We start from the raw sequence: 25,604 nt of genomic DNA, 5'->3' as shown, positions 1-25,604 counted from the left end.
GGAATCATCAAGGACTTTATGAATGTACTGCTTTTGTGATAAGTATAGAAGTCCCTTAGAGTGATTATGCATAATATGCATGCCAAGTATATGTGAGGCTTGCCCTATGTCCTTTATCTAATAGATCTTCTTGAGTTGATTCTTCAAAGTTTCTGGATCATCACAAGTGGTTCTAGCAATCAATACATCATCAACATATAGTACCTAAATGATAAACCTACCATCACGTGCATTTTTCATGTAAAGAAATGGATCCATATCACTACAAAAGTAACCCTTTGAATGCATAAAGACATTAAACTTATGATACCATTCCCTAGGTTCCTTCTTAAGTCCATACAAACTCTTCCTCAACTTGCATATTAGGTATTCCCTATCATTTTTCTCAAAGACCTTAAGTTGTTGCATATAAATGTCTTCATGCAAGCCTCCATGTAGAAAAGCTATTTTTACATCCGTCTCGTACAAGTCTTGATGCAGGCAATTAGGTCAAAGTTTAATGAAATTCCACCAGATCTACAAGACCTCAAAGTCCTAACATACTTAGACCCTATACAAAGATATGCTAACATCGCAGATGTATCAATCAAGGCATATCAACAAGAATATATTAAATAAAGGACCATGGATAATATTGACAGTAAATGGGGGACTACTCATATATTCCAATAAATCTGTTTACACAGTCCACACAATGCATCATGGAATCTCTCAAAGACAACATCAAGAAATGGCAAGACTCAAAATTATGGATATATTCAAAGGATTAACCACTTGAAAGTAAAATGCACAAGCTAGATAACCATGGATGTGATCACAACACAACAATGGAACTAACTTTGTGTGCCTATGTGTACGTCGAGTCGTATATATGGGGGTGAATTGGCATTGTGATTGTGTCAATTGGAAACCTTTTCACTTCCTTTGTGCCCCTTATATAGCTATTTCACTTGTGGTGGCTTGAAGTCCTCCCATTACCCTGAGCTACACCATTACTTTTCATTGTTGCACTACTACTGTCATCTTTCATTGGCACTTACTCCACCACCAATCTTTGCTATCCTCCTATGCCTAATACATGGAATGCACCATGGACTAAAATCCACAAGACTTCATCCTTCGATTTCTTCTGTATCTTTTAGAGTGGGTGCATCCTAGAGTACTACTACATGTGCAAGTGTCAGGGCCAAGGGCGAAGCTAGCATTGGCAGATTGTGTGGAGGAGGCAGAAATGGAGGAGGGGGTGGATTGGGCAAGGATTTGGAGGTGATAATGGTGGTGGTAGGGATTAGAGTAGATTGTAGTTCAAATGGTGCTAATGGAGCTAAGGATCCATGATTTCAGTGTGGAGGTTGGGGATATTATGGAAGAAGAGTTAAATAGCTAGAATTTCTAGTTAGTAGGCACCTATATGAATGGCTTGATGAAGTCAATTCTGCTCCACGCTTACTAGCACGACCTACTGCTCATGATGCTCAATCTAGCCAGTTTGGCAAGTAGCACTATCCTTGAGAGAGTGAATGCACATGATGTTCTTAGAGGATAGGTCCTCTACCTATATTAGCTTTCCTATGAGTTACTCCACCTCAAAGCGTAGTTTGATGTTCGAGTGATTGGCTGTAATGTTCTGTTGCTACCGATCTTTGTGATCCATAGCGGGCTTCTTCTACACTATGAATTTAGCAAAAAATGCTCAATCTCAAGTGTGAGGACTTCTTCGTGTGTGAATTGAGGAGTCCCGAGTAAGGCGAAGCGGAGGAAGGCATGATACCACACTTCATCGTCTATCATAGATAGATGTCAAATGTGATTCCATAAATACTTTGCTTTTGCCTTCACATATTCAAAATTTTGCAATGATCATTCTGAAGCACCTCAAAGTGATCCAAGGTGACATCCCATTGTTTCTCAAGATCTAGGGTAAGTTACTCATGAACATATGTGTGCATGATGTGGGTTCAAAATAATGTATTCTTAAAATACCATTTTTATACATTTCTTACATACAGAAGGGTATAATATAAAGGGGTTATTTACACATTGAATAGAAAAGGATTATATTTTACGCAAGGAAAATTCACAAATAAGGATATTTATAAATAGCCCTTGAATGCACATGATGTAGAGGATATACATATAGTAACTTTCTTGAGCTCAATAGCTCATGTTCTACATTCTCCTCTTGAGTCCAATGATTGTGGACTAAGATACGCTTTAGGCCCATCCTACCACGAGCTATATTATTTGTGGCAACCAACATGGGCATCAACATTAATATTGCCTCGCCAATCTCTATGGGCACATCTTGGGAAACCTTTGCCTCCTACTAGAGTTTGGCCACAAACCTTGTTGTACAAGGAGAGGCGATAGGGGCCGAAGAAGAGCAAGCATCTACTAAAGAGTAATGGCTAGCTAGGAAGGGACAATCAGCGTCAACTGTGTTAGAGGTTGGGTTTGCGCATATGCATCAAAATCATCATCATCACAAAATGGTAGAGGTGCTAGTTGGATACATGGATCCCCCAAGACATCCCAAAGTCACTGCACCACTTCATCCCTAGCTTCTCACATATTTTCCTCTAGAAAGACTCTTGCAGCTCTAACAAGATGTCACAAGAGATGGGCAATGAGTCATCAACATTAGTAGCCACTATTACCACTTGTCCATATAGGAATATGGAGTTGGTTCTGAATGGAGTTTGCAAAGTCGAGATGGGCCTCTTGACCTATCCCTTCTTCCCCACATGACACTACATGTGCCACATTCTCCTGCTACATCTCCATTTTCTTTTGAAGCATGAGAATCTACTGGTGCCAACAGATTATTGCTACCATATGACTGAGGCAGAACTTGGCAATCTTAGGATGAAATTCCATCGAGATGTCAATAGAGGTAGGATGGGTTTGGGACAATTTCGATGGTACTCTTAATAAAACTGGGCAACAAGCTGACTATCTGCCTACAAAGCTTCCTCTCATCTATCTTTTTGGCTGTAGGATGTCTACATCAATAGAGCACAATGTGACGTTGTTGAAGGGTTTTCGAAAGCAAAGTCACGATCATAGAGGACCTTCACTAATTTCAGGATAGAAGATCAATCATACGAATAAGCAAGATGAGAGGATTTGTGAGTAGCAAAAGCACTAATACTGTGCCAAAAAAATCTACAGAATCCACTATTCAATCAGCTACAGATATAGCCATAATTGTTGTTGGAAGCATTACCAAATATGCAAAGAGGACGGGCATTCCTAGGATACGCATTCCACATTATTATTCAATGCATTATCTTTGTTGGTGCCTATGAGGGAAGAAAAGATCCCAATCTCTGCATTCAAACAACCAGTTCTTTAACTTGACTCTGCTTAACTAGCCAATCTGAGACTGCCCTTACAAGAGGCATAGAAACCGTGCACACAAGTGGTGTGATAAGGTTTAGCAGAGGGATCCGGTTAGCCACATCAATGACTTGCTTCATATATTACCATATATCTGCCAAGCTCCCAACGAGACCTTATCTATGCAGCGATGACAGAACCAAAAGCAAGCTTTTAGCTGAGCATAGAATCCATCCTTCAACAGAGGTACCTACAGCATAAATCTGGTTATCAACTACAGACAGAAATTTCAGCGTTGTCCTTTCAGCATCATCAATCAAAGGATGGATCCATGGACCCATAGTCTTAACAATAAACCCCACAGGGAAAGGCAAATAACTGATCTTGTCAAAGCAAGAGTCTCTGAATCTTATCAGAAATGATGCAGCTCCTCCAAACAGTTTACAATTCTGTGCTGTTTAGTATCTACATATGAGAATATCCTAGTTTGTAATAGTTTGTCATCAGTGTAGTACACACCAGGCCCTCCTGCGCTGCAAATCGTACATGGCGCTTTTGCTGTTCTTCAAGCTATTAAGCCTTGTGGCCTTTCATCTTGCGCAGGCGAGATGTCAGGTTTATTGTAATCAAGAATTTGCTAGATGGCGGATACGGATTTGATATGCATTTTAATATCATTGAAATGAAATGCCTTCTGATTGAATGCGAGAGGTCTCAATGCCTTTACTGGCATCATTGTCACTACATGATTAATTTCGTTATGAGAGGTTGGAGCTGCACAGAACCCAGAAAAAAATCTTCTTCTGTAGCCTTCCAAAACACGACAGGGTGCAGGCGAGGGCAACCAGCCAGATATTCCAAGACCAAACCTCACAGGCAGAGAGTCAAAAGATATCTTTTTGGGCCTCGATCTCCAGTTTTCAACGTTGGACTTAAAAAAAATCATAAGCTCCCTTAGCAGCTGCTCTATCTTCCCAGTTTTTTTTTTCTCAGATTCGATCACCCAAAACATTCCCTCCATTCATCGCTCCCATCAACCGGATACAAAGCAGGTCCAAAAAAAAAATGGCTTCCTATGCTAGAAGCATCCTTCGTGATCGCAGAAGTAGGTCTCTTGATCTACGTACTAGCAGCAGGCATAGTAGTCGTTCACCCTCATCCAAGAAACATCGGAGGAATCGATCTACCACTCCAAAACCTCATCTTCTTCACCAAAGAGGTACAGGATTCGGTCCCCATCTTCAAGGCGCTATAACAGGGGTCACTCGCCTACAACCAAGAGATAGTGCCGAACCCAGTCGCCTCATGATGATCAGAAAAGGAACCGAACTCTTCTTCCCTCCAGCATTCGATCTTCTAGTCAGAGAACACCTGCACTTGGATGCCTTAGTACTACCTTTCTTCCCTCATTGTCTCCTCAATCCCCTCGAAAACCAGCCAACGGAGCTTCTTTTTTTTCCTCTCAATATGGCTCTTCTACATCAACACGCCACTTTCGGACCAGAAAAGCGACCCCTCACTCACAATAGCAAAATTCTCGAGAGCCTAGAATTTTGGTGGATTGCTTTTCTCCCATATCATGTCGAATGACCAATTCTGAGCTCCCACTAAGTGCCTTGAAACGTGTAGCTGCTACTGAAAACATAAAAGTCCTCTAACTCCTCATCTATGCCCCCATCCTCATATCATAGCTTACAATGGCTCTTTTATATCATATGCTTTCGAAGTGCCTCCAAACTTTGGATTTCTTTTCCTTGATCATCACAATACAAGCAAACAAAACCCGTTGTCACCTTCAAGCCAAGATAATTCAACATTCCACGAGGATCTTTGAGAAATTTTGAATCTGGAATGAAAAAACCATGTTGTTTGTGCATATGCTCAACACAACCTTCTATAGAGCCATCACGTACAGCATCACAAAAGAAACATTGGCTTGCATTCCAAACACCCATCAAATTGTGCAATGGAAATAGCATCTTCATGAGTACTTGCATCTGAAACAAAGCAAGAGTCCTGCACTGATAGATTTGACTCTGATATTGGTTTAATGTCAAAACCATCATTAAAACTTTCCTCATGCTTGCCTACAATAGTCTTCAAGCTCTCTGTGGCATCTGTGTTTCTTTCACCAGTTATAGAGTGGCAAAGCACAAAACCTAAGTATGTATAAAGTAACAAATGTCACGCACATAACTTTTGGGTGGATTTCACACCTTGAATGCACAGCAGTACGACAACGCGCAAAACAGAGGTGTGAAAAAAAACCAGAGAGTATGCTCTCTGATTTTTTTCCCCCCATCAACATCAAATTGTATGCTTAGGAAAAACAAAGAAAGATTATTTCGAAGATTGGATACTGAAAACAAAACAATGTATGTAGAACACGAAATTTCATATATATAGATGAAACATTTTTACATGATGAGTTCTAGTGCTTGTGATCTCAAGCATGGTCATGGTCGCAAGCACTAGAAAGTAATACATATCAAAAATGAAAACTACAAGCCAAGGGGAGGCATGCATGCATGGGGCTCCTCTACATCTCCTCAGAAGAGACATCATCATCGCTACCACCACCGCTGCCTGTGTCGCTACCGTTGCCGCCACCGCTACTGCTAGTCCCCCCTTCGCTATCCTCAACTACATTAGGGTTCGTCCACACAAAGGATTAAGGTATATAAATACCATTATAAATAATAAATTAGAGTTACCTATACTTTTCATGTAAAAAATAAAACATACCTCTTCTGGTTGTGAAATCCTCATGGCACGATTATATTGCTCCTCTGTGATGAGTCCCTCTTCATAGAAATGCTGCCATGTGGATGCCCGGTTATGACCTCGATGGTAGCCTACCTCTCTAGGAGTATGCATCCTACCAACGATATGATACTACAAAACAATTTGAACATACAACGTATTAGAACACACTACATAATGAAGTGAAACAAATTACAAAAATTAATTTTAAAAAAATCAAATAATACTAACAAACTTAGCCTCCCATGAATCCCTTCCACCCGATCCATAATGCAATGATCCCATGGTTTCCATCTGGATACGTCGCGCCTCTGCATGCTGGCGACTTGTCATTTTCTTTGCTGCTCTCTTCTTGGCCTCTTTCCACTCCCTGCAGTGGCAATTGGGTAGTTCGCCATATTCAGGGCACCCCTGCTCTTGTCTCCGATGTATGGACCCATCTAACCAGGCGGTCCATCATCAATGTCCGCATGTGTTGAGCTTGTCATCTCAACACTCCCCCTCAAGCTCAACTGCATCTCTGCAACTCCAAGTAAGCTTCGAAACTTTTGAAGCTTCTCTGTACCCAATGCCTTCATGAAGATATCAGCTATCTGATCCTGTGTGCTGACATACACCAAGTCAATCTCACCTGCTAGTACCTTCTCTCTCACAAAGTGGTACTGTACCTCAATATGTTTTGTCCTGGCATGGAACACAGGGTTCCTAGCCAACTGTATACTGCTCATGTTGTCACAATAAATGACAACTGGACCTTCCACCTGCACATCCAAATCAGCCAATAGCTTTTGCAGCCATACTACCTCACATGCTGCAACAGCAGCACCTCTATACTCAGCCTCTGTACTCGACAAAGCAACTGTAGATTGCTTTTTGCTGCTCCATGCAACTACTGCACTACCAAGAGAGAACATGTATCCGCTGGTAGATCTTCTATCAGACATACTACCAGCCCAATCTGCATCTGTGTATCCAAACACCTGTACATCTGTACCTGCCTCATAGAAAAGTCCATAATGTAATGTGGACTTCACATATCTTAATATGCGTCTGACTGCATCCAAATGTGGCTTTCTAGGTACTTGCATAAACTGACTCACAAGACCAGCAGCGTAGCTCAAGTCTGGTCTTGTAATGGTCATGTAGATCAAACTCCCCACTATCCTCCTGAACATAGTAGGGTCTTCTATCTCATCCCCAACATCAGCACTCAGCTTTACATTCTGCTCCAATGGGACTGAAAGTGGTTTGCATGCAGTCATACCATACTTGGACAACATATCCAAGCCATACTGTATTTGGGACAGCCATATACCATCATCACATCTGATCACCTCAATGCCAAGGAAGTACCTTAGCTCACCTAAATCCTTCATCTCAAACTTCATCTTCAAACAGCCCTTGACTTCAGCAATTCCACTATCACTATCACCTGTAATAATCAAGTCATCCACATAGATGACTATGATGACCAAACCTATATCTCCCTTTCTCACATAAAGTGAGTGATCAGCATCAGAAACATAAAAGCCAATATTGACAAGATACTCTCTAATCTTGTCAGACCATGCTCTAGGTGCTTGCTTGAGCCCATAGAGTGCCTTCTTCAACTTGCACACATACGTGGGATGCTCTAAATCTTCATAACCTGCTGGCTGATCCATATACACTTCTTCCTACAAATCACCATGCAAGAAGGCATTCTTTACATCCATTTGCTGCAACCTCCAACCTTTGGCTGCTGCCAAAGCAATCACACATCTGTGACAGTTGCCATCCTAGCAACTGGACTGAAGGTTTCATCATAATCTATGCCATATGTCTGGGCATAGCCTTTTGCAACCAGCCTAGCTTTGTACCTGCTAATAGAACCATCTGCATTGTGCTTAATCTTATAAACCCACTTACATCCAATAGCTTTCTTTCCCTTCGGCAATGATACTAGATCTCAAGTCTTATTGGCCTCTAATGCAGCCATCTCCTCATCCATTGCTGCATCCCAATGAGCATGACCAACAGCCTCCTCAAAACATGTGGGCTCAACATCCTCAACTAGTTTCACCATATAAGCATAATGGTGAGCTGCATAACCTTCAAAACCAAATCTTTTAACAGGGTATCTCACCCTGCTAGACCTGCGTACCACTGGATCACTCAATGGAGTCTTTGCATTAACGTGTGCTCTCTGCACACCTGGAGTCCTCACTGAAGGAATGCCAAGCTCATCATCCAAGCTCTCTGAGCCACTGGAGTCTCCATCAAGAACTGCATCAATGCTTTCTGACACTTTATTCTTTCCTTTGTCTTTACCTGTAGTGCTACTAGATGCACCCGAAGATGTAGAGGCACTCCTTAGTCTCCCAGACCAAGGACTACCAGATGATGTCTCTGGTCCGCTAAGAGTTCGTGATTCTTGCTTTTCAGCCTACACATGAGTCACTACAAGGGACTGGGGCAATAGCGACGCCGATTAGCGACGGCGTTTATTGGCGTCGCTATTGGCGTCACTATTGGCGTCGCTATATGCGTCGCTATATGCGTCGCTATTTGCGACGCATATAGCGACGCCAATAGCGACGCCGCAGGGAAAAAAAGCGCGGCCGAAACCAGAGCGCCGTTTTCATTTTGTTTTCTTCGCCTTTTGAGAGCGAGAGCGAGGGAGAGAGCGAGGGAGAGAGCCAAGGCTTTGTGAGAGAAGAGGAGGAAGAGACTTGCTGCCGCCGCCGCCGCCACCGCCACCGCCACCGCCACCGCCACCGTCGTTGTTCGCGAAGGAGAGGAGGAGCCCTCGTTGCAAAGAGAAGCCGCCCACGCTCGCCATATCTCATTGGTGAGTCTCCCTCTCTCTTTCTTTTACTTGTTGAAGGTTTAAATCGTTCTCTTTTGTTTATTTAGGAGAGGAAAAGAAAGAGAAGGAGAGGGAGAGGGAGAGAGAGGGAGAGAAAGAGAGGGAGAGGGAGAGAAAGAGAGTGAGAGTGCATTCTCTCTCTCTCTCTCCCTTTTGCTTGTTTAATGTTTAAATTACTTTCTTCTTTGCTTGTTTAGGAGAGGAAACGAGAGAGTAAGAGAGAAAGAGAGGGAGAGGGAGAGGGAAAGGGAAAGAAAGAGAAAGAAAGAGAAAGAGAAATAGAGGGAGAGGGAGAGGGAGGGGGAGGAAATAGGAGAGGGAGAGAAAGAGAAAGAGAGGGAGAAGGAGGGAGAGTGCATTCTCTCTCTCCCTCCCTCTCCCTTTTGCTTGTTTAATGTTTGAATCACTTTATTTTTTGCTTGTTTAGGAGAGGAAATGAGAGAGAAAGAGAGTGAGAGGGAGAGGAAGGGGAAGGAAATGAGAGAGGGATAGAAAGAGAAAGAGAGGGAGAGTGCATTGTATCTCTCCCTCTCCCTTTTGCTTGGAGGATGTTTAAATCACTTTATTTTTTGCTTGTTTAGGAAATGAGAGAGAAAGAGAGATAGAGAGGGAGAGGGAGAAAAATAGAAAGAGAGGGAGATGGAGAGGGAGAGGGAGAGGGAGAGGGAGAGGGAGGGGGAGGGGAAGGAAATGAGAGAGGGAGAGAAAGAGGGAGGGGGAGGGAGAGGGAGCGAGGGAGCGAGAGAGAGGGAGAGGGAGAAAGAGGGAGAAAGAGGGAGGGAGAGGGAGAGGGAGAGGGAGGAGGAGGGAGGAAATGAGAGAGGGAGAGAAAGAGAACGAGAGGGTGAGGGAGAGGGTGAGAGAAAGAGAGGAAGAGAGGGAGAGGGAGAGGGAGAGGGAAGGGAATGAAATTTAAGATAATATATGTATCGATAATGGTATGCAATGTGCTTTGCATACGGCCACGTACTTCATCAAAATTAACCCAAAATTATTGTTATAGAAGTGGAGATCCCTTAAATTGAGTATAGGATAATTTCTCTCAGGTCTTATGACTATGAGTAGAATTGATTGAAATAAATTTTATTACTATAGTTGTAAAATTTCATAGATGGCGCGCATTAATTTTAAAATGGATTACTTATACTCAAAGCCGAGATATAACAAAAAATTATCTACCGGGACAAACAAATCGTTGAGCATGATACAAGGCCGAGATATAACATCGGAAAATCTCTCGACTACTATATACAATGCAAGGTTTATGGTCAACTTGCAAGTTGACGTACATCTCCAAAAAGCTATCCATTTAAGCCTCGTTTGCTGTAATGTAGATAAGATGGCAAACGAAGAAGGTCCTATTGTTCAAGACCGCGAGTCGTATCTTAATCAGCGTGTCCCATGTCCTTGCTCTCAATGCAAGTTGGCAATTAGACGAAAACGCCGATTGTCTATAGAACACGTACGACGATTTGGCGAGTTTCAATCTGAGATTATTGATCAGGCGATTGCAGATTTTCAGCAAACGGTATTTTCAAGTTAGCATTTTTCATGCATTGTACTCTCAAGCTAATTGAAAACCATACACAATAAGATTGGGTCTTGTTGGCAAATTTTGTGTCCAGGGGGGTGATGTCTCGACCCAAGGGGGAGTGCACCCTTTGCGGCCAATTAGAAGAGTTCGTGGACGTGCGATGGATGGATGGCAGGAGCCAATAGACCACTCGCAAGGCCCATCTATATCGTCAATGCCAGAGGAGACAGACAACCTTCCCGACTTGCCTACAATCTTGGAGCCTGAGATGGAGGCAATGATCGATGCATTGATTCCCATGGATGTTGAGACATCTGACCCGCTTAGAGAGGAAGCATCCATACCATTATATGATGGGTGCCGAGTATCTCGGTTGAAGACATTGCTTGCACTCTTAAGTGTGCAAGCAAAATACGGTTGGAGCGATACGAGTGTGACTGAGTTATTCAGGTACCTTGCATACAGACTTCATTGTTTTTTTTAAAAATAGTATTATTGTAAATATGGATGGATTTTTCAAGGTGTTTTATGATTTTTTCAGGTTATTGAAATATCATATATTGCCACCTGCAAACACCATGCCTGAGTCTCGTGATGATGCACGACATGTTTTACGGAAGCTTGGCATGGACTATAATAACATCCATGCATGTATCAACGACTGCATATTGTTTCGAGATGAATACGAGACTATGAAGACATGTCCAAAGTGTGGTGCTCACAGGTATCGACAGGACTTGCAAGGGCAGACCATCCCTCAAAAAGTCCTCAGACACTTTCCGCTCATCCCCCGCATAAACCACATGTTTCGCACGTCTGCCATGGCAAGCTTGACAACGTGGCATGTGCAGAATAGGTCTACGGATGGAGTGCAACGAATATCAGCAGATTCGCGCGCATGGAGCCACATTGACTCTACCTTCCCAGGCTTTGCGCGAGAGCCAAGGAATCTTCGGCTCGGTCTCGCCATGGATGGTGTGAACCCATTCGGTCTGCGCTCGACTTCTTACAGTGTGTGGCCTATAGTGCTTGTCAACTACAACATTCCTCCATGGCTTTCTACGAAGAAAGGACATCTCATCCTTAGCTTGCTCGTCCCGGGCCGCTACAAAGTAAAAAATATGGACGTGTATCTTCGTCCATTAGTCGATGAGCTTAAGATTTTGTGGGAGGAGGGGGTCACGGTGCAAGATATGAGCAGGCGCGATGGTTGGCGGTCAGCCAACATTCCAGCCATTCTCATGTGGACGATGCATGACTTTCCGGGATTGGGAGAGTGCTCAGGTGAGCAGACCTTTGTTCACGCCGGTAATATCTATATTTTATTTCATTCAATCAAGTATTCACTAGGTCGTGGATCGCCTTGCAGGTCTCGTTACCTCAGGTTATCATGCATGTCCATTGTGTGGGCCACAGTTAGACTCCCGAAGGTCACGAACCATGAAGAAGATGGTATATCAAGGACACGCCACTTTCTTGCCGGAGGATCATGAACTCAGGGAAGGTTTTCTTGGACGACCTCCAGCACGTATGAACGCTGCAAGCTGGTACGAGCTGAAAATGGTAAACCCGGAATCACATCCAAATGGAATGCGACGGTTCTCAGTTTTCTACGAGTTGCCATATTGGACCCACTTACAGGTCAACCACTTGTTGGATCCCATGCATATGGGACCACATCACAGGAAAGAGAGACACTATAGGGTCACGAATGGATTTAAAGGAGGTAGGTAAGATGGAGACGCTTTGGCCGCAGTCGAGTGCTGAAGGGGGAGTGCAGTTCCTCGCGCTCCCTGGGTTTTGTCTACCAAAGAAGAGCGCATTGTGAAGCAAGTAATCAAGTCTATCCGCACTCCGACGGGTATGATGCGTTCTCTCAGGTCCGCATTTTCTAAAGATGACCAAATGTTTGGGCTAAAATCCCATGATTGGCATAAGATATGTCAGGTTTGTGAACAGAATGGATTTTAATTAGCGTGGACATTTTGAAATTTGAAAAGTGACCATTATTCTTAATGCTTTCTCATTTGTGGCAGTTTGTCCTACCGATCGCGATCGCGGGATGCCTAACTCCAGAAATTCGCGGGGCCATTTACAAGCTGTCGACTTTGGTGCAATGGATCTCACAGAAAGAGATTAAGACGTCCTCTATTGAATCCGCAAGGCGGGGAGCAGTTGAGACGGTCTGTCTCTTTGAGAAATACCTGCCCACTAGCATGCTCACGATACAAGTTCACCTTCTTGTGCATCTTGTGGACGAAGTGGAGATTGCCGGACCTGTCCATACGCGATGGATGTTCTTCCTGGAGCGCTTCATGAAAACCCTGAAAGGCTTTGTGCGACAACGAGCTCGTCCGGAAGGTAGCATGGCGGAGGGTTGGTTGGTGTCAGAGGCATTAGTGCATATCTCACAATGGCTACCAACGGTGGAACCAGACAATGAAATGCTATGGACGCTCAAGGACGATGACAGGCTGACTGGAGATGTGGTGGTTGGAAATGGGGTAGAAAAAAGAATGGATGCCTCAATGGAAGAGAAGGTGAATCGCTTTTTTATGTTGCACCATGCCTCCATGGAGACGTGGCTCGCCAAGTACCAGATTGCAAGGCAAGATCGAGAGGAAGCGCGAGCTGAATTCCGACGCAGTACGCGTCACCGACCGATTCGATATCCCGAAGGCATGGAGGAGATGCAGTGGTTTATGTCAACACGATGGTTGCATGGAGCCTTGATCGCAGCATCCAGCGAAGGGGCAGAGGTCTCAATGGAGGAGTGGGAGTTCTCGAGGGGATGTAGTCCAAAGGTAATGAGGGGTTTAGAATGTGTCGTATCTGAATTTGTTTGCTACATCTAATTTGAGTGTTTCAATGTGCAGTACAAAATATATAGTGCAGCGTGGTCGCACGGACGGCATTTTCGGGTGGAGCGTATTGACAAAATGCGCTCCACAATGGACTGTGGTGTCATGGCAAGGTTTGAGCAAGAGAGCCGGCGACGAGCAACGGATCCGAACACGGTTGTGGATGAGATGGAGTATTTTGGAAATTTGCAAAGTATTTTTACGGTGGATTACCGTAGCTTCTCCATGATAATATTCGATGTGCAGTGGTTCAAAGTGGTACTTGGAGGAGCTGGCGCAACGGTTCGACGAGGTCCATCTGGATTTCTCGAAATAGATTCCGAAAAAAAATGGATGGATTTGCGCGACACCTTTGTGTTGCCGGCAAATTGTGAACAGGTAATCTTCTAGTCATTTGCTTGCTAATTGTAATACGACATGCTTTATGTCACAATGGTTTGAAGACGGTTTGTAAGTGTTTGTGAACAGGTAATCTTCTATCCAAATCCCCGACAACCTCGATGGTGGTATGTTATACCTTCAACTCCTCGAGGTGCGAGAGTATACGATCAAAGCGATGTTCCAGGCATAGATGAAGAATATATGCAAATAGAGGGATCAAAATTACAAGGGGTGGAGGCCACCGCAAGCTTGGAGCCCGCATCGGCTAACAATGATGGAAATACAGAAGTCGTAGAATTTTTTGAGAACGAGGCAGACTCGTTCTTTTGTGGTGACATGTCTATCGACCTTCCAATGTATGCAGAGTTATGTCAAGAGATTAACACGGGACCATAGAATACTTCATTCTTGGAGAATTGTATTACTCAATTCGTTGTTTAGATCTTCCATAAAGGTAGATAAGATATGCATTTTAAGATGGATTTTTCAAAAATGATTTATATTAATGCGCTTTGTATAGTTTCAATTGATTATTCTAACATTATTTTTTATCTTTGCAGGTATCGATATTTTCAGGATGAGTCGAGGGATGAGCGATGAGGAGTTTCAGGAGATGATGGCACGTATGTCTCCAGATCAGCTCGTGAGATTCAGAGAGATAACAGATCAGGAGCTGTCTCGTTCTTTGTCAGGGCGCTCTGCTAGATCAGCTTCAGTGCGATCAGATGCTTCAGCTTCGAGCAGACGATCTCGACGCTCGCGACTTGGGCCAGAGGGAGTGACTGCGACTGCAGGAGGATCAGGGGGGTGCTGCTGTGGAGACACGGACGCGGTGTCTCCGTCTCATCGTTCAGCTAGAGCTCGGTCACCTCCAGGATTTGTCACACCTGTGGGGACGTCCACTCCAGTTACTCCGGCTTTTGCGCAGCCGTCGGCAGATGTCACGCCTTTTGGTGGCACTCCTTTTGGTGGCACCCCCTCTGGTGGCACCCCTTTCAGTGGCACTCCGGGAGAGGGTACCCCCGTCGGTACACCGGATGTTCAGGGGTCTCCTGGATATGCCCAGGAGTGTGGACGGAGATGGGAGAGGGCCCATACGAGGCACACTCCTAGGGATTATTGATACCTAGTGGATGGCAGGTCAGGAGCTATCATCATGAATGATGAGGGGAGGAGGGTGATGGCTCGCATGAGGGAGTTGTGCCAACAAGTTTTTCGGCACAACGTCCTGGATCATTGGAGGAACATACCGGAGGGGAGCAAGGAGTACATAGTAGCATCCTTGCACGAGGAGTTCCCGGTGCCAGCCGCAGTGGATAGATTCTCTACGGGCTGGATGATGGATTGCATGCGTGCATACATGTCACATAGACGATCCGACACACGCAAGGCAATCAAGAGTGGGGCTCCAAAGCCCGAGTGGTTAGATGCAGAGGACTGGCGCCGACTGAGGGAGGAGGCTACAAATTCGCCAGGACGTTGGAGTCAGCAGCGGGAGGCGGCGAGGGCACGAATCGAGGCCGGATCGGTACATCATCTTGGGAGTGGCGGCCACATGACATATTTGGAGGACTTTGTAAGTTTCTCTTTTGTTTTGCTTATTTGTTTTTTTGAGATATTATTTGTACTGACAATCATGTTTCTAACAGTTAGCATTTTGTTTTCTTTACAGCACTCCATTACAAATCGTGATCCGCAAGGCCTTGAGACTCAATATGCAGAGAGGCACGGTCTCAGATCATTGATCGACCGATTGTACAGACGCGGCGGCCCAGTAAGTCTCTCATCTTTGATGTCCGTAGTTACCATGAGATATTTGAATGCATTATTGTATGGTGGATTGATATGTTGTTTCTTTTTCTGCAGAATCCGTTTGATGCTCCTTTGCAGAGGGACGAGCTTTAGGGGGACGACGATTTGTAGCTCGCCCTCGGATCCTTAGCACTCACATACCTTTAGTTTTTAGTCGCCCGATCTATGTAGACATTTTCTATGTATTAGTGATATTGTTTTATGATTGTACCAATCGCATTTTATGCGATATCATGTATTTATTTCATCTATCAGTTTTATGATTTCAGTATAGATTCTTTTTGTTTGCAAACTCTTTGTATGCAGCAGTGCAGAAACTATTTTGTATGGCTCTCATACAACACAGAGTGCTATATGTGGCAGGGCAGCTTGCTGCCCTGCCACAAAATTTTTTTTTTCTCTGTTACCGTCGCTATTTGCGTCGCAAATTTACTGCAGGCGTCGCTATTGTCGTCGCTATCAGCGTCGCAAACTCTCTGTAACCGTCGCTATATGCGTCGCTATTTGCGTCGCTATATACGTCACGCATATTTGAGTCGCTATATACGTCGCAAATGCGACGTATATAGCGACGCAAATAGCGACGCATATAGCGACGATTCCATGGCGTCGTCAATAACGACGCTTTTTGCGACGACGGGGGCAGATTTTGTTGTTTGTATTTTCGTCGCTTCAAACGTCGCTATAAGGTCTATATCTTGTAGTGAGTGTCATGATCATCATCATCATCCAATGCATCACCACTAGATGCATACCAACTGCTCATTTCATCAAAGATGACATCGCTGCTCACTCTGAACTTACATGTGACAGGGTTGTAACAGCGATACCCTTTCTGCTCTAAAGAGTATCCAATAAAGATACACTTTTCAGCCTTTGGATCCAGTTTCTTCCGCAACTCATCTGGCACATGAACATACGCAATGCAGCCAAATACTTTCAAGTGTGAAACATCAGGCTTCTTACCTGTAAAACATTCTTCGGGGGTCATACCATGAACTGCAACTGTGGGAGTTCTGTTCATAATATAAACAGCAATATGAACAGCCTCAGACCAAAAATGCTTAGGCATATTCTTTTCAGCCATCAAGGCACGTGCAACTTCTCCAATATGCCTGTTTTTCCTTTCTGCAACCCCATTTTGCTGTGGGGTATACCTGCATATGAACTGTCTCTTTATCCCATGAGACCTCAGAAAATCACTGAACTCATTGGAGAGGTACTCTCCCTCTCCATCTGACCTCAAGCACTTTACTTTCAAGCCTGTTTCTCTTTCAACTGCAGCCTTGAAAGTTCTAAAGTGCTCAAAAACTTCACTCTTTTCCTTCATAAAATATACCCACAGCTTTCTAGAATAATCATCAATGAATGTGATGAAGTATGAACTACCTCCAAGAGATACATTTTGTGTAGGCCCCCAAATGTCTGTATGCACAACATCAAGGATATTTCTACTTACATCTCTGTCATGTGAAAAGGGTTGTCTTGCCTACTTACCAAACTAACATGCTTCACATACCTTCTGAAATTCTGCAAGTTTAAATGTAGGCAAACCTGTAACCAACCCTTTGGACTGCATTAATTAGCCTTTGTACATTTGCATGTCCAATGCGTTTGTGCCAAATTTCAATGTCTGCAACAACACCTTTTCCTTTGGCATACATAGTAGCATTCATAGTAGGAATTCCAGCATCTAGAGTGAACATACGTCCAACTCTACTTCCCTTTCCTACCAACCTGCACTTGTCATTGAAGTCTTCTACAAAGCAGCCCTTTGCATTAAATCTGACTTGCAGCCCTTGCTCTACCATTTGACCGACTGACACCAAGTTCTTTGTAATAGATGGCACATGTAATACATCTGAAAAACTCTTTGTCTTACCATCATGCAAGGACAAGGGAACTTTTCCAATGTGTGAAATTGGGTGGCATGAGTCATCACCCGTCTGCACATAACCTGCATTTTGCAAATCCTGCATCTCTCCAAACCATTCTGCATGGCTGGTCATATGATTGGATGCACCTGAATCAACATACCAAACATCTTCATGTGTTCCCTTTCCTGTAACAGCATTCAGCATATGCTGCATAATGAACAAATGTTTATTTTTGTCTTCATTCTGTCGTGAAGACGATGCATAGTTTCCTTGCTGCAACTTACCACTGCGGATATCATCTTTCTTAGCATAACATTGGGCTGCAATATGACCTGTTTTGCCACAGTAGTGGCACACAATACCAGAGTTGTTAGAACCTCTGTTCTGCCATCCACCTCTTCCTCTAAAGCTCCCCCTGCCTCTAAAGTTACCATGACCTCCTGAAACCTGCATATCGCCAAATTGCTGATTCAATCTGTTTTGTTGGTTGTCACTACCACGTCCTGTACCACGACCTCTTGAAGAGAACCTACCACGTCCCCTTCCTGAACTGCAGTAGAAAGCCTGGACCTGTTCACCACTTCTTTCAGATGTCTCACTCTGCATGTTGATTTCTTCAGTGATCATTAGAGAGACCAATTCATCGAAATCTGGAAATGGCTTTCTGACATATACGGAAGTTACAAAAGACTTCCAAGCCTTTTCATTGTTAAGTCCACCCAAGGTAGACGACACCAAATCATCATCATCGGGCATTGCATCAATCACTGCCAATGCATCTGCAATGCTTCTTACCTTCAATGCATACTCATTGATAGACATCTTCCCTTTCTTCAATGTATTCAACTCTTGCTTGAGTTGAATCTTTCGTGCCTTTGTATTTACAGAAAACATACTTTCAAGTATGGTCCAAGCTGCATATGCATTCTCTGCATTTCTAATGTGTCCCAGCATGTTATTGTCAATTACTGCAGACAACCAATACATGACCTTCTTGTCTTTTGCATTCCATTCCTTTCGTGCCTTTGTCTCTTCTACAGTTGGAGGATCACTCACCTCCGGCTCCTTTTCCTCACCTGAAACGAACTCGTAGAGGCCTTTTCCAATAAGGAAGTTCGTGACACAAAACTTCCATGATGGGTAGTTGTTCTTGTCGAGCTTCTCAATGATGGGGCTTCCACTGTTCTCTACCATTATCACAAAACTAATACCAAACAGTAATCAAATCTTCTGCAACCCTGGACCTGTAGTGCACAGCAATACACCAGACAGCCTTTTTCACTGTCTGCTCAACAATACATGCAATCTGCAACCTGTTTGCAGATAAACCTTGTGTTTACTCACTGGTAAACACCTTTGAGCTTACAGATCTGAAGTCTGTAACCTGCGCACCCACTTTCGGTCAATACAGTCGAAGTCACAGCGTATCCTGAAACTGCTGTCTGCAACCTTGCGACTCTAAAACGGGCCCTAAAACGGCCTCAGATGCCCAAAAAAACTGCGGGAATGCCCTAAAGGGCTAATCTCAGAATACACAGCGCTCTTTGCGCACACCAAATCTCACTGCAATCTGAGATTTTTGCTCTGCCCTACTTTCGGTGCCTCCACAGGCACTATCCAAGAGAAAGAGTTGAAGGATGGGAGAGCTTCTTACCTGTGGCTTGCTTGCTCGAACCTTGCTTCTTCTCCTTTGCTTCAACCTTCGAAATCAGCCTCTCTCAATGGCGCGGCTCTGATACCATGTCAAGAATCGCGTGGTGGAGGGGGTTGCTCAAGATGCTGCGCCGAACACACACAGAATGCACAAGGAGAAGCTCACTCAAGAGACAAGAAGAGAGATGGAGGCCAAAACGTTTTCTTGCTGATTTCTTCTTTTTCTTCCACACACTTTACAATGTACACAAAGTATAGATAAGATACAACATAAAAGGAAAGTGGCCTACTAAGTCAAACAATGCATAACCGACTACACTAGTCGACAAGCACTATAACGACCTAAATATAATAAGTAATGAGTCAGTGGCCATGTGAGATGCATAATGACCACCGACATGCTAAGTGTAGACGTATGGACCCATCTAACCAGGCGGTCCATCATCAATGTCCGCATGTGTTGAGCTTGTCATCTCAACAATAGGAGGATAGCACAGATTGGTGGTGAATTAAGTGCCAATGAAACATGACACTAGTAGTGTAACAATGAAAAGTAATGGTGTAGTTGAGGGTAATGGCAGGACTTCAAGCTAGCACAAGTGAAAGAGCTATATAAGGGGCACAAAGGAAGTGATAAGGTTTCCAATTGACAAAATCACAATGCCAATTCACTCCCATATATACGACTCTACGTACACATAGACATACACAAAGTTAGTTCCGTTGTTTTGTTATGATCACATCCATGGTTATCTAGCTTATGCATTGTACTTTCAAGTGGTTAATCCTTTGAGTATATCCATACTTTTGAGTCTTGCCATTTCTTGATGTTGTCTTTAAGAGATACCATGATGCCTTGTGTGGAACGTGTAAACAAATTTATTGGAATATATGAGTAGTCCCCCATTTACTGTCAATATTATCCATGGTCCTTTATTTAATATGTTCTTGTTGATATGCCTTGATTGATACATCTGCAATGTTAGCATATCTTTGTGTAGGGTCTGAGTATGTTAGGACTTTCAAGTCTTGTAGAGTTGGTGGAATTTCATCAAACTTTGACCTAATTGCTTGCATCAACACTCGTACCAGATGAATGTAAAAATAGCTTTTCTACATGGAGACTTGCATGAAGACATTTATATGCAACAACTTAAGGTCTTTGAGAAAAATGATAGGGAATACCTAATATGCAAGTTGAGGAAGAGTTTGTATGGACTTAGGAAGGAACCTAGGGAATGGTATCATAAGTTTAATGTCTTTATGCATTCAAAGGGTTACTTTCGTAGTGATATGGATCCATTTCTTTACATGAAAAAGGCACGTGATAGTAGGCTTATCATTTTGGTACTATATGTTGATGATATCGTGATTGCTAGAATCACTCATGATGATCTAGATGCCTTGAAGACTCAACTCAAGAAGATCTATTAGATAAAGGACATAGCCCAAGCCTCACATATACTTGGCATGCATATTATGCATAATCACTCTAGGGGTCTTCTCTACTTATTACAAAAGGAGTACACTCATAAAGTCCTTGATGATTCCATATGTAGGCCGATAAGCATATTGGGTGCCCTTTACCTTCTCATATGAAGGTTAGTCCTAGAAAACTTTCCAAATCAGATGATGAAAGGGTGCAAATGGCAAAGATCTTGTATGCATCCAGAGTGGGTGGTTTAATGTATACCATAATAGCCATTTGATCTAATGTGGCATTTATAGTAGGAGCTATGGCATATCAAATGACTACACTTGGCAAGAAACATTGGGGCATCTTGAAGAGATACCTTAAAGGCACTACAAATATGTGCATTTTCTATGGTAGCCATGCTACAAGAGTTGTGTGTTACAGTGACTCAAATTAAGTAGGATATGTAAATAGTAGAAAGTCCAATGGTGGTGCTTCTTGGATGACTAGGGTGCAAAAATTCATAGCTTGGTCTACTACCTAGAATGCCCTACTAAGGCTTGCAAGGACGTTTCAGCACCCACGGTGGCATGGATGAGAATTCCCAAATTTCTAGCACTAAGGAGGGTCATATTTTGTTTGTGGCCAAGGTTACTTGTGAACTATTGACAAGAAGACTATGTTTGATAACTACACTAGGGAAAGAGGTTACATGAGGATGATGACAAGGATGCATATGCTATCTAATTAGGGTGGAGATGAGGAGAGTGAAGATGAACTATAACTAGCACCACAACAGAAACGAGGCATAGACGCGCATGTTAGACACGCAAAGTTGGGCGCGTCTATCATTGCATCTATATACGCATGTAAAAGAGCGTGTAAATAGACACGAATTTTGTGTCTATATATCTGCGCAAATAGACGCGAATATAGACATGTCTTTGGATGCATAATTATTTAACCACTTGAAATTGGACTTAATATAATAAAAAAACCAGAGTTAATAGTTATTTTTGCATTGCTCTCTAATGAATGGCAATTCCTCCAGTTGACAAGCCTGATATAAGTAATTAGCGGCAAGCAATAGAAACCTTATTATATAATTAGTAGCAAGCATTGCATGTATCTCGTAAATTCTCTACTTGAAGATGATAAAAAATACTTCTTTTTTATTATGGAAAATTCAATTTAGCTTTAAACTTGACTATTGATTCTTGAGTATGCACGTGTGCGCATGATATTTTCCATAGAATTAAGAATATACATTGAATCATTAAGCAAATTAAGTATGTTATAGTGAATGATCCATCTCATCTTCAATGAGATCAGCCCTTGCTAAACTATCTACTTCTAGGTCTATGTTACCAAGAGGTAACGAAGCAAATAAGTATCCCACCTATTAGATGTGTTGCTATATTGCTCAATAACTTCATCAATCACATTATTTTTCTCTTCTGTGTTTCCTTGAGCATCCTCGTGAGGTTCATCTTATACTATATCATGCATATCATCCATTATGGTGTCATCATGTACATCATCATTGATTATTGGATTGTCATCTGCTATCTCTATGTCGGTAATATTACCATATATTGGTTTTGAACGATTAGATATAGGGATGACATACCACCATCGGTTATTGTTTACCATTGGATGATACACAACCTGTATTTGAAAAACAAATGCAAGAAACTTAAATACTTATTATATTGTATATATGTATCACATGTATATATATATATAAATTAGCTTTTGCATATATACATGCTCGCATTGTTGAGGTAGTACTAAAGTATCATTCTTGTTTTGGTGAAATTTTGTAGAGTCAATGATTACCAAACCACTTGGATGACGTCTGATTGTGCAATGATCACCATTTGTTACCACTTCTTTGAACCACTTCACATCCACTACATATATAAAGAATCGTCTGAAGTCAAGCTTCAGAATATCTTGAATCAAGCCACAACACCATATTGGGAAATATGGGAATTTCCCATAAGTTTGGGACACATGGTCAAATCTTTGGATTTGTCATAACTTGAATACTATAACTCCAAACCAAGCACTCTATATCTCAATAGATTCCATTGTTCAAGTGCTTTCCAATGATAGGTCACATCATATGGTTTTGAGAAACTTATGGGCATGTTATCTGGGTGGCACCTTTTTAGTATTCAAAAAATGGGAATTGGGAGATTCCCAAACTCACTAATATTGTGTTCCACAATAACCTTCCATGGTACCATTGGTATCCTCGAAGTGAGCAAGGACACCACAATCTTGGGTATTTCTCTTTTCATCTATATGTTGAGTTCGAAGATGTTTACCCTCACACCAAATAGCATTGAATAATGTGCACTAGTAGTAAAAGATTAAGATCAAACATGTCAATTTATTATATCAAATATAACTAGAAATAAATTAATAGATAGTATGTCTCATCTTTGATAAGCAACCTTGTGCGTATTCCCACTCTTCTTGAGATATATTAATTTCCTCCTCTTTTTCCATTCTCTCCATTTCCTCAGGTAACCAATCTATATCAATATGACGTGGGAGTGCATTTAGATGATCTGGAAATGAGACATTACGTCCATATCTGGTGCGAAATGCTTGTCTTTCGCTTTTTCTTCTTGCCCTTGCTTCATTATATAGTTTCACCCATTTGCTCATTACATCACTATTGAGCACACCAAAACTATTTAACTTACGAAGTTCTTCTTTTATTAGTACTTTACTCGTTCCTTTTCCTTGAGGTATTATAGAGGTCATCCTCAAGTCTTCATCATATTTCCATAGTCATGGTTGAGAGGAGTCCACTTCAGCAAGATATTCAGAGATATAAACAAGGGATGATTGCACTAACCAACCCTCAGTCATGCTTCCCTTAGTCCGTGTTTTTTGCCTCACAAAATCTTTCAAGGTTTTCATGAAGTGCTCAAGAAAAAACATCCACCTTGCATGAACTGCCCCACAAAGTGCGATCTCATCAATCAAATGTATGAGTAAATGTAATTGAGTAGTCAAAATGGATCGAGGAAAAATTTCCTCCACCAAACAAACCACCTCAATAGATAATACTCGAGCATCTTGCAATGTCTTTGGATCAATTTCCTTCGAGCTCACGTATTGTCAGGATGTATTTGATAATTGTTTATTTTTGTGTAAAAATTCAAAGATATATAATGAAAAAATACAATGTATACACACCTCACAAGCTCTCCCATCTTGTAAATGATATCACGTACATCTTTAGATACACAATGGGATGTGCTAGTAGGAAGTACGAACTAAATGTAAACAATATTCATAGATCAAATGATTAGTTGAGGAAAAAGTCATCATACCCCAAAGTTTACACATAGTTACTCCACTAATTACTATATTTATGGTTAGAGATACCCTTACTTGAATCATTTTGTTCCAATCGTGGGACTTCAAACCAGATAGTTGCTCCGCACCTCTTTTCTTTTTCTTTATGAAGGCTCCCTTGAGACATCTCATACATCCTTCACTATTTTTTCCTCGTTCTTTGACAACATCCAAGGTGCATGGGGTAGCTCAATCTTTCCTTTGGGTCCAATGTATGGCCAGGCTCGTCTCATGCCACCAATGTTACGTAAATCCTCTCTTACATTGACTGAATCACGAGCCCCTATCATGTGATCCCATAATGTAGATACAACATTTTTGAATATGTGCATGGGGTCCAACATGTGATTGATCTTGGGTTCAGTCCAATAAGAAAGACGAAAAAATATAGAGAACCTAACAAACAAATAATGTATTATGTAAATAATTCATCATGCTAAATACTTTAAAGTCAATCGAGAGAAATGCACTTCTTACCGACTCATGCCGAGTGGAGGGTGGCTATCGGCATTAATCCATCTCTCCTTCCAATCTCGAATGGTTAGAGATTGTGGAGTCATTCCATTAGTAGGGAGAACATATTTGGGATGGTCAATAGGAAGAAATCGATGATGATTGTCATAGATAACCTTCTTTAAACGTGCCGGACTAGAGGAACCTAAAGAGGGACCGCAAATAGGACATGCATGATATCCTGATGTGGTTAAATCTGAACAAACAAGTGAATTAATAAAATGCAATCGATTCAAGTCTTGAATTTCAAATATAGAGTTATATACATGTACCTGAACACTCTCCGTATCGTGGAAAGTCATGCATGGTCCACAACAACATGGCCTTCAACGTGAAATCTCTAGAGGATGCAGATGCACTTGTATCTTGCACCTCAATACCTTCCCATAACATTTCTAACTCTTGAATCAGAGGCTCTAAGTAAATGTCCATGTTTTTTACCTTGTGGTTTCCAGGAATCAGAAGGGACAACATTACATGTCCCTTTTTAATTGCCATGGATGGAGGAATATTATAGCTCACCAATACCACTAGCCATACACTGTATGATGTGCTTTTGATGCCAAATGGATTGATTCCATCCATACCTCAACCAAATCTCAAATTTCTTGGCTCTTCTTTGAAAACGGACCACAAATTATCTGTATGGTGCCATGCCGGTGTGTCTGCAGGGATCCTCCATTTTCCATCACTTGAATGATGACTAGCATGTCGTGACATGAGCTTTCCAATAGACTTACACTTGAACATAAGTTGAATATGTGGAACAATCGGAAAATATCGCAAAACCTTACGAGGCACATCCATTTACTTCATCTCCACTTCGTATCTTGATTCGCCACAAACAGGACACTCTCGTGCGAACTCATGAATCCCATGAAATAAGACACAATCATTGACACATGCATGGATCTTGACATAATCGAGATCTCCCAGAGATGTCAAGTAATGTCTTGCTTGCTCTCTCTTAGTTGGCAATTTGTTTCCTTTTGGAAGCATTTGTGATAATAACCTACATATATTTTTAAAAGTGAGTTAAAAAACCACCAACATATATTTGTGTCTGATTTCAAAATAGAACAATTAATATTATGATTCATAAACCAAACTGAATTGATACCCACTTCAATAACACATTCAAACTGACATTACTCCATCCATAAATTGTTTGCAAGTTAAGTATCTCGAGGGACGCACAAAAAATGGAGTACGTACAACGGAGTACATGATG

This window comes from Lygodium microphyllum, chromosome 2 (genome assembly GCF_053477565.2).
Source record: "Lygodium microphyllum isolate KBCC chromosome 2, Lygodium_microphyllum_v1.1.10, whole genome shotgun sequence".
Taxonomy (NCBI): domain Eukaryota; kingdom Viridiplantae; phylum Streptophyta; class Polypodiopsida; order Schizaeales; family Lygodiaceae; genus Lygodium; species Lygodium microphyllum.
This window is presented reverse-complemented; position numbering follows the sequence as displayed.